At 36.5% G+C, this 11,469-nt stretch overlaps 1 long non-coding RNA gene across 1 annotated transcript; it reads right to left on the minus strand.

Annotated features, from left to right (window-relative positions):
* Positions 1-9,674: 9,674 nt before the first annotated feature.
* LOC308398763 lies at positions 9,675-11,107 on the minus strand. Its single transcript, XR_013972016.1, has 3 exons — positions 11,042-11,107; positions 10,151-10,308; positions 9,675-9,723 (listed from the first exon to the last, which is right to left on the minus strand). It is a non-coding gene; the product is annotated as an uncharacterized lncRNA (long non-coding RNA).
* Between the last annotated feature and the right edge of the window lie 362 nt (positions 11,108-11,469).

Genomic DNA, 11,469 nt, shown 5'->3' on the forward strand with positions numbered 1-11,469 from the left:
CCTAGCACGGGGATATTGAGTTCGATAAGATAAAGCCATAAACATGTTTGTCTGAGTCTTCTATCAAAAGTTACAGCGATTTATATGAAGTTGTTCAAAAACGTTTTATTTCGCCAAGACAATGCGTTTCTCACTGTTACATGCATTTGAATGGGAAACTCGCCTGAAACAAAGTATAGGTTTTCATTATGTGAATAATTTTAAAATCTTAGCTCAATCGGCTGCAAAACCTGTTTGCCCAGCACGGGGATATTGAGTTCTATAAGATAAAGCCATAAACATGTGTTTCTGAGTCTTCTATCAAAAGTTACAGCGATTTATATGAAGTTGTTCAAAAACGCTTTATTTCGCCAAGACAATGTGTTTCTCACTGTTGCATGCATTTGAATGGGAAACTCGCCCGAGACAAAGTATAGGTTTTCATTATGTGAATAATTTTAAAATCTTAGCTCAATCGGCTGCAAAACCTGTTTGCCCAGCACGGGGATATTGAGTTCTATAAGATAAAGCCATAAACATGTGTTTCTGAGTCCTCTATCAAAAGTTACAGCGATTTATATGAAGTTGTTCAAAAACGCTTTATTTCGCCAAGACAGTGTGTTTCTCACTGTTACATGCATTTGAATGGGGAACTCGCCTGAAACAAAGTATAGGTTTTCATTATGTGAATAATTTTAAAATTTTAGCTCAAACGGCTGCAAAACCTGTTCTGTTTGCCCAGCACGGGGATATTGAGTTCTATAAGATAAAGCCATAAACATGTTTGTCTGAGTCTTCTATCAAAAGTTACAGCGATTTATATGAAGTTGTTCAAAAACGCTTTATTTCGCCAAGACAATGCGTTTCTCACTGTTACATGCATTTGAATGGGAAACTCGCCTGAAACAAAGTATAGGTTTTCATTATGTGAATAATTTTAAAATCTTAGCTCAAACGGCTGCAAAACCTGTTCTGTTTGCCCAGCACGGGGATATTGAGTTCTATAAGATAAAGCCATAAACATGTTTGTCTGAGTCTTCTATCAAAAGTTACAGCGATTTATATGAAGTTGTTCAAAAACGCTTTATTTCGCCAAGACAATGCGTTTCTCACTGTTACATGCATTTGAATGGGAAACTCGCCTGAGACAAAGTATAGGTTTTCATTATGTGAATAATTTTAAAATCTTAGCTCAAACGGCTGCAAGACCTGTTTGCCCAGCACGGGGATATTGAGTTCTATAAGATAAAGCCATAAACATGTTTGTCTGAGTCTTCTATCAAAAGTTACAGCGATTTATATGAAGTTGTTCAAAAACGCTTTATTTCGCCAAGACAATGCGTTTCTCACTGTTACATGCATTTGAATGGGAAACTCGCCTGAAACAAAGTATAGGTTTTCATTATGTGAATAATTTTAAAATCTTAGCTCAAACGGCTGCAAAACCTGTTCTGTTTGCCCAGCACGGGGATATTGAGTTCGATAAGATAAAGCCATAAACATGTTTGTCTGAGTCTTCTATCAAAAGTTACAGCGATTTATATGAAGTTGTTCAAAAACGCTTTATTTCGCCAAGACAATGCGTTTCTCACTGTTACATGCATTTGAATGGGAAACTCGCCTGAGACAAAGTATAGGTTTTCATTATGTGAATAATTTTAAAATCTTAGTTCAAACGGCTGCAAGACCTGTTTGCCCAGCACGGGGATATTGAGTTCTATAAGATAAAGCCATAAACATGTTTGTCTGAGTCTTCTATCAAAAGTTACAGCGATTTATATGAAGTTGTTCAAAAACGCTTTATTTCGCCAAGACAATGCGTTTCTCACTGTTACATGCATTTGAATGGGAAACTCGCCTGAGACAAAGTATAGGTTTTCATTATGTGAATAATTTTAAAATCTTAGCTCAAACGGCTGCAAAACCTGTTTGCCCAGCACGGGGATATTGAGTTCTATAAGATAAAGCCATAAACATGTTTGTCTGAGTCTTCTATCAAAAGTTACAGCGATTTATATGAAGTTGTTCAAAAACGCTTTATTTCGCCAAGACAATGCGTTTCTCACTGTTACATGCATTTGAATGGGAAACTCGCCTGAAACAAAGTATAGGTTTTCATTATGTGAATAATTTTAAAATCTTAGCTCAAACGGCTGCAAAACCTGTTCTGTTTGCCCAGCACGGGGATATTGAGTTCTATAAGATAAAGCCATAAACATGTTTGTCTGAGTCTTCTATCAAAAGTTACAGCGATTTATATGAAGTTGTTCAAAAACGCTTTATTTCGCCAAGACAATGCGTTTCTCACTGTTACATGCATTTGAATGGGAAACTCGCCTGAAACAAAGTATAGGTTTTCATTATGTGAATAATTTTAAAATCTTAGCTCAAACGGCTGCAAAACCTGTTCTGTTTGCCCAGCACGGGGATATTGAGTTATATAAGATAAAGCCATAAACATGTTTGTCTGAGTACTCTATCAAAAGTTACAGCGATTTATATGAAGTTGTTCAAAAACGCTTTCTTTCGCCAAGACAGTGTGTTTCTCACTGTTACATGCATTTGAATGGGAAACTCGCCCGAGACAAAGTATAGGTTTTCATTATGTGAATAATTTTAAAATCTTAGCTCAAACGGCTGCAAAACCTGTTCTGTTTGCCCAGCACGGGGATATTGAGTTCGATAAGATAAAGCCATAAACATGTTTGTCTGAGTCTTCTATCAAAAGTTACAGCGATTTATATGAAGTTGTTCAAAAACGTTTTATTTCGCCAAGACAATGCGTTTCTCACTGTTACATGCATTTGAATGGGAAACTCGCCTGAAACAAAGTATAGGTTTTCATTATGTGAATAATTTTAAAATCTTAGCTCAATCGGCTGCAAAACCTGTTTGCCCAGCACGGGGATATTGAGTTATATAAGATAAAGCCATAAACATGTTTGTCTGAATCTTCTATCAAAAGTTACAGCGATTTATATGAAGTTGTTCAAAAACGCTTTATTTCGCCAAGACAATGCGTTTCTCACTGTTACATGCATTTGAATGGGAAACTCGCCTGAGACAAAGTATAGGTTTTCATTATGTGAATAATTTTAAAATCTTAGCTCAAACGGCTGCAAAACCTGTTCTGTTTGCCCAGCACGGGGATATTGAGTTCGATAAGATAAAGCCATAAACATGTTTGTCTGAGTCTTCTATCAAAAGTTACAGCGATTTATATGAAGTTGTTCAAAAACGCTTTATTTCGCCAAGACAGTGTGTTTTTCACTGTTACATGCATTTGAATGGGAAACTCGCCCGAAACAAAGTATAGGTTTTCATTATGTGAATAATTTTAAAATTTTAGCTCAATCGGCTGCAAAACCTGTTTGCCCAGCACGGGGATATTGAGTTATATAAGATAAAGCCATAAACATGTTTGTCTGAATCTTCTATCAAAAGTTACAGCGATTTATATGAAGTTGTTCAAAAACGCTTTATTTCGCCAAGACAATGCGTTTCTCAATGTTACATGCATTTGAATGGGAAACTCGCCCGAAACAAAGTATAGGTTTTCATTATGTGAATAATTTTAAAATCTTAGCTCAATCGGCTGCAAAACCTGTTCTGTTTTCCCAGCACGGGGATATTGAGTTCTATAAGATAAAGCCATAAACATGTTTGTCTGAGTCTTCTATCAAAAGTTACAGCGATTTATATGAAGTTGTTCAAAAACGCTTTATTTCGCCAAGACAGTGTGTTTTTCACTGTTACATGCATTTGAATGGGAAACTCGCCCGAGACAAAGTATAGGTTTTCATTATGTGAATAATTTTAAAATCTTAGCTCAAACGGCTGCAAAACCTGTTTGCCCAGCACAGGGATATTGAGTTCTATAAGATAAAGCCATAAACATGTGTTTCTGAGTCTTCTATCAAAAGTTACAGCGATTTATATGAAGTTGTTCAAAAACGCTTTATTTCGCCAAGACAATGCGTTTCTCAATGTTACATGCATTTGAATGGGAAACTCGCCCGAAACAAAGTATATGTTTTCATTATGTGAATAATTTTAAAATCTTAGCTCAAACGGCTGCAAAACCTGTTCTGTTTGCCCAGCACGGGGATATTGAGTTCTATAAGATAAAGCCATAAACATGTGTTTCTGAGTCCTCTATCAAAAGTTACAGCGATTTATATGAAGTTGTTCAAAAACGCTTTATTTCGCCAAGACAGTGTGTTTCTCACTGTTACATGCATTTGAATGGGAAACTCGCCTGAAACAAAGTATAGGTTTTCATTATGTGAATAATTTTAAAATCTTAGCTCAAACGGCTGCAAAACCTGTTCTGTTTGCCCAGCACGGGGACATTGAGTTCTATAAGATAAAGCCATAAACATGTGTTTCTGAGTCTTCTATCAAAAGTTACAGCGATTTATATGAAGTTGTTCAAAAACGCTTTATTTCGCCAAGACAATGCGTTTCTCACTGTTACATGCATTTGAATGGGAAACTCGCCTGAAACAAAGTATAGGTTTTCATTATGTGAATAATTTTAAAATCTTAGCTCAAACGGCTGCAAAACCTGTTCTGTTTGCCCAGCACGGGGATATTGAGTTCTATAAGATAAAGCCATAAACATGTTTGTCTGAGTCTTCTATCAAAAGTTACAGCGATTTATATGAAGTTGTTCAAAAACGCTTTATTTCGCCAAGACAGTGTGTTTTTCACTGTTACATGCATTTGAATGGGAAACTCGCCCGAGACAAAGTATAGGTTTTCATTATGTGAATAATTTTAAAATCTTAGCTCAAACGGCTGCAAAACCTGTTTGCCCAGCACGGGGATATTGAGTTCTATAAGATAAAGCCATAAACATGTGTTTCTGAGTCCTCTATCAAAAGTTACAGCGATTTATATGAAGTTGTTCAAAAACGCTTTATTTCGCCAAGACAGTGTGTTTTTCACTGTTACATGCATTTGAATGGGAAACTCGCCCGAAACAAAGTATAGGTTTTCATTATGTGAATAATTTTAAAATTTTAGCTCAATCGGCTGCAAAACCTGTTTGCCCAGCACGGGGATATTGAGTTATATAAGATAAAGCCATAAACATGTTTGTCTGAATCTTCTATCAAAAGTTACAGCGATTTATATGAAGTTGTTCAAAAACGCTTTATTTCGCCAAGACAATGCGTTTCTCAATGTTACATGCATTTGAATGGGAAACTCGACCGAGACAAAGTATAGGTTTTCATTATGTGAATAATTTTAAAATCTTAGCTCAAACGGCTGCAAAACCTGTTTGCCCAGCACAGGGATATTGAGTTCTATAAGATAAAGCCATAAACATGTGTTTCTGAGTCCTCTATCAAAAGTTACAGCGATTTATATGAAGTTGTTCAAAAACGCTTTATTTCGCCAAGACAGTGTGTTTTTCACTGTTACATGCATTTGAATGGGAAACTCGCCCGAAACAAAGTATAGGTTTTCATTATGTGAATAATTTTAAAATTTTAGCTCAATCGGCTGCAAAACCTGTTTGCCCAGCACGGGGATATTGAGTTCTATAAGATAAAGCCATAAACATGTGTTTCTGAGTCTTCTATCAAAAGTTACAGCGATTTATATGAAGTTGTTCAAAAACGCTTTATTTCGCCAAGACAATGCGTTTCTCACTGTTGCATGCATTTGAATGGGAAACTCGCCCGAGACAAAGTATAGGTTTTCATTATGTGAATAATTTTAAAATCTTAGCTCAATCGGCTGCAAAACCTGTTTGCCCAGCACGGGGATATTGAGTTCTATAAGATAAAGCCATAAACATGTGTTTCTGAGTCCTCTATCAAAAGTTACAGCGATTTATATGAAGTTGTTCAAAAACGCTTTATTTCGCCAAGACAGTGTGTTTCTCACTGTTACATGCATTTGAATGGGAAACTCGCCTGAAACAAAGTATAGGTTTTCATTATGTGAATAATTTTAAAATTTTAGCTCAAACGGCTGCAAAACCTGTTCTGTTTGCCCAGCACGGGGATATTGAGTTCTATAAGATAAAGCCATAAACATGTGTTTCTGAGTCCTCTATCAAAAGTTACAGCGATTTATATGAAGTTGTTCAAAAACGCTTTATTTCGCCAAGACAGTGTGTTTCTCACTGTTACATGCATTTGAATGGGGAACTCGCCTGAAACAAAGTATAGGTTTTCATTATGTGAATAATTTTAAAATCTTAGCTCAAACGGCTGCAAAACCTGTTCTGTTTGCCCAGCACGGGGATATTGAGTTCTATAAGATAAAGCCATAAACATGTTTGTCTGAGTCTTCTATCAAAAGTTACAGCGATTTATATGAAGTTGTTCAAAAACGCTTTATTTCGGAAAGACAATGCGTTTCTCACTGTTACATGCATTTGAATGGGAAACTCGCCTGAAACAAAGTATAGGTTTTCATTATGTGAATAATTTTAAAATCTTAGCTCAAACGGCTGCAAAACCTGTTCTGTTTGCCCAGCACGGGGATATTGAGTTCTATAAGATAAAGCCATAAACATGTTTGTCTGAGTCTTCTATCAAAAGTTACAGCGATTTATATGAAGTTGTTCAAAAACGCTTTATTTCGCCAAGACAATGCGTTTCTCACTGTTACATGCATTTGAATGGGAAACTCGCCTGAGACAAAGTATAGGTTTTCATTATGTGAATAATTTTAAAATCTTAGCTCAAACGGCTGCAAGACCTGTTTGCCCAGCACGGGGATATTGAGTTCTATAAGATAAAGCCATAAACATGTTTGTCTGAGTCTTCTATCAAAAGTTACAGCGATTTATATGAAGTTGTTCAAAAACGCTTTATTTCGCCAAGACAATGCGTTTCTCACTGTTACATGCATTTGAATGGGAAACTCGCCTGAAACAAAGTATAGGTTTTCATTATGTGAATAATTTTAAAATCTTAGCTCAAACGGCTGCAAAACCTGTTCTGTTTGCCCAGCACGGGGATATTGAGTTCTATAAGATAAAGCCATAAACATGTTTGTCTGAGTCTTCTATCAAAAGTTACAGCGATTTATATGAAGTTGTTCAAAAACGCTTTATTTCGCCAAGACAATGCGTTTCTCACTGTTACATGCATTTGAATGGGAAACTCGCCTGAGACAAAGTATAGGTTTTCATTATGTGAATAATTTTAAAATCTTAGCTCAAACGGCTGCAAAACCTGTTTGCCCAGCACGGGGATATTGAGTTCTATAAGATAAAGCCATAAACATGTTTGTCTGAGTCTTCTATCAAAAGTTACAGCGATTTATATGAAGTTGTTCAAAAACGCTTTATTTCGCCAAGACAATGCGTTTCTCACTGTTACATGCATTTGAATGGGAAACTCGCCTGAAACAAAGTATAGGTTTTCATTATGTGAATAATTTTAAAATCTTAGCTCAAACGGCTGCAAAACCTGTTTGCCCAGCACGGGGACATTGAGTTCTATAAGATAAAGTCATGAATACGTATATCTGAATCTTCTATCAAAAGTTACAGCTATTTATATGAAGTTGTACAAAAACGCTTTATTTTGTCAAGACAGTGGCTTTTAGAGTCTTCATCATTAAATCTCTGGTTGCTTCATTTTTCTATCCTATATCAGATATTTTAAAGGTTAGCTTAGGTAAAGTTCCATTCTCATGGTGAGGCAAAGTGCTTTATGTGTGTGCGCGTGTCATGAACGGCTATAAAAGGCCTATAATTAAAGAACAAAGCGGGGTTTGAGTTCGAGTTGCGGCAGACTGTCACTACTTGTAAATGGAACGCAGCCTTCCTACGGCGGACAGCTAATAACAGGAATCGGACGCGGTCCAGCCAAGTCCACAGCAACCACCATAGCAACCGCCTAGCATGACCTTAAAAACATATTCTGTCTTCATAACTATCAAAATCGTGAAATGATTTGCAAAGTGTGAAAGTGTTACAGCTGCAGAGAGCTATGGCGGTATCTATGGAAGCTGTTTACATAGCTAATAATATACGATGTAACCATGGAGACAGTCAGTCACTTGAGCTAGCGGTGCATGTTTACTACAGTGAATAAGGTGATTGAGTGCACAGCGTCCACACTCTGCAGGGGGTAAAGACATTACTTCAATATTATTTTATATTGATATATATTAGCCTTCTGTTGACCATCACCTCAGGTTCACCATTACAGTTTCAGATTACAGATGCACACTGTCTAAACACATTCAAAAACTCATGTCTCAGAAATAAGCACAGCTGTTCATGTTTGTCATTAGAGTTTTATTTGTAAGAAAATTATGAACTTCATATTGTGCATTAAATAAAAGAACATTTCACAACTCTGAGTCAACAGAAACAGGTAACAGAAATGTCTCTAATGTGTACAGTGTAGTGTAAGCATTAAAAGATCATAAAGGAAAAACTAACATTTATGTGAAACTAATTGTAATAAAAAATGAGCAGGTGCTTTATAGATTTAAAAGAAAGAATCTGAAAACAACACTTTTTTGGTCTAAGTGATCAAAGTAGAAAACAGAACTGATGTTCAAGAACAAACCGTAGCTACACTAATATTACACATCTCGATCGTTGTACTGAACAGACATGTTGCTTTTAAAACCACATGCAGTGTGTGACCATGACTGTTCACTGAGACCATGAACGCCACTTCGCTGAAGCATTCTTCTTCTTCTTCTTGCCATTAAATTGGAAGCAGAAGCAGCACGAGCTGATTTGATCTACTGAAAGGAAAAAGCAGAACATCTGAGTTGAAACCAGTCAGCTGAAATCATTAAGACAGGAACAAATTCAATGCAGTGTCTCAAGTGGCTTAGCCTGTTACAACTGTTGATACAAGCTAAATACGGTTAACACACAGTGTCAGGGAGCTCCAGTGTGGGAACTAGTGGCTTTAGGTTTGTAGTCATTTAACTTTCATCCATTCATTCATTTAATTCAGGAGGAAGAAATGCCAGGTTGGTGCAGGCTGGTTACATGCATTTGGTCCCATGCTGTCTTTAATTAAACGACTTGGTTCATTTTATGGCTGGGCTGTATGTGGGGTTATATCATGTTATTTGGGCAGGAGTACCTGTCCCCTGTTAGACTTAGAAAGTTTCTCCATAAGTAGAGTTTCTAACTCTTCTAGCACATCTGTGGCTGACAGCTTTTTGGTGGCTCTTTTTACCCCACACTGGTTGTGAGTGTGTAAATAGCCCCACTAGTTATTTTGGGTTGCAGTTAACTAGGGAGGAAGGGGTGGGTATGCCATGATTAGGTGAATAACAATTATATGTGATACATAAATTTCACAATGCATGCATATATCTCTATCAATTAAACCTGGCCTGAGGGCTGCCATTTTTTACATTCAGTTATTTCTCTTAGAAATGTTGGAACTAAATAATGAATGTGTTACAGTTAAAGTGAAACACTGGTCAGTGTAAATGGCTCATTGGGACACAGAAACCTTTAAATTAAACCTGATATCTAGTGTCAAACAATATCAAAGCTGTAAAAGATGTTTACATTCAGAATTTATAAAACTATGATTGTAAATAAATTCAAACAAGTGAGCTTTTCTCTTTGTGCTGAATATCAACACTGTGGTTTCTTAGACTGTAAGCTTTACTTTAGTGCAACCAGTTGCAGAAGCTGCCACTCCAAATGTCTTTTGATAACAAGAAAAAAATACCTTTTCAGTACACGGCCTGAAGTTCTTCTCCGACATCTTCTGCAATCGGCTTTGTCTGCTGGTTTGAAGACAATAAACCACAAAAAAGATGATTTAGTCACTTTGTCTGTGTCATGCAGCTCGAATGTGTCGTGTAACGATGTTGAATAGCCGTCGTTATCCCTCTGCTGCATCAGTAGGATTGTACTGTACAGCATCTCATTGATATGTGAGGAATGCTAATGTAACACAATAACAGACTTACATCATTAAAATATAAAGTGCAGGAGATATTTAGATATTTTTTATATTTATATTACATTTTATAGCTGACGGATATTACTAAATAGATAGAATTTACTAAATAGCTGGATGAACATGAAAAATATGTCTATAATAACAAATGACCATGAGAGCCAGTAGAATTAATTCAGCTGGACACTCAAAAGACGTCCTTAAATGCTCTTTAAGTGGCAGAACAGATGAACAAACAGTTAATCGCTTACTTGAGATGAAATCTGCTCAGCTACTTTGAAAACAGCTTCTAACTGGTTCCTCCTTTAACAGGATGACTGCTCAGGGGTAAGGCCATCATGCAATCCAGCAACCTTTATGGTTCTGCTTTGATTCACCAGGAACTATTAGGGAAACCTTCCAGCGCCTCCTGTGAAAGACACAGGCATAAACACACAAACATTTATTAACATGTTCCACAGTGTTCCAGTTTGATTTTCTTATCCTCTGGACAACAACGTACATGGATGCAGGTTTATTGTTAACTTTTGTAAGGTTTATTTAATGAACATATCCAGCTGCAGCTCCACTGTGATCCTGAACTGGATAAGCACTTAAGAAAATGTGTCAATAAATGGACAAACATCAACTTACTATATTTATCCAAACAGACGGGACCAATAATGCTTCGCTGAGTTAGAGACTTTAACAGACTCTTCTATGTAAGAATGTCTCGTGCTGATATACCTGCAAACTTGACAACAAAGGTTTTTCAGACTACATGTAGCTGTCCTCTATGTCAGCTAACACATTTACATTTATGTCACACTTATTTCTGCTTTCCCATTTTATAATTATTACTTACATTTTGATTAGATACCTTGAGTTTGTAAATGATCAGATTACATAATTGGAATACAATGTATCCAATTCAGGGTTGCGGGAGGATGAAGCCTATCCCAGCTGATACAGGACAAAGACAGGCTGCCAGTTTATTGCAGGGCTAATACAATATGTGTAACAGAAAATCCACTTAAATGTTTGATATTTCTTATAATAATCATAATTATGACTATTATTTAAAGGTTTCTTCATAAATACATTTTGATTTTTTATAACCCCTAAAATATAAACCTGAGCTGTTTCAGATTCTGACCTCTGACCTCAGTGACCTGGCTGTGTCCTCACTGCAGCTCCCTCTTGGAAGTACGTCTGCTTCTTGTCTTCCCCCAGTGTTGACCGCCTGATATCAAGATATCACGTACTGTAACTGAGGAACAAAAAAGGACAAACACTTGCCTTCATTTAAAAGTACATTCATACAGAGATAATCTATGGAAACACACTAGTTCACAGTTTGGGAGGAACCAGTTCCTGTGAAACATTTCTGTATATGAACATCATGTGGAGAATGAATGAAATGAGTTCTTCAGGTGACTCAGCAGTCCCACACTGACAAATGAAATCTAGTTAAACTATTAAGCATATTTGCTCTTCTGAAATCTGTGTTAAACAACAACAAACATAAATTAGTAACAAAAACTACAGCTGAGTATAGGCTTTACAAACCACCAGCAGCCATAATGCTAAA

Source organism: Rhamphochromis sp. 'chilingali' (assembly GCF_963969265.1).
Source record: "Rhamphochromis sp. 'chilingali' genome assembly, chromosome: 6".
In the NCBI taxonomy this organism is placed as follows: Eukaryota; Metazoa; Chordata; class Actinopteri; order Cichliformes; family Cichlidae; genus Rhamphochromis; species Rhamphochromis sp. 'chilingali'.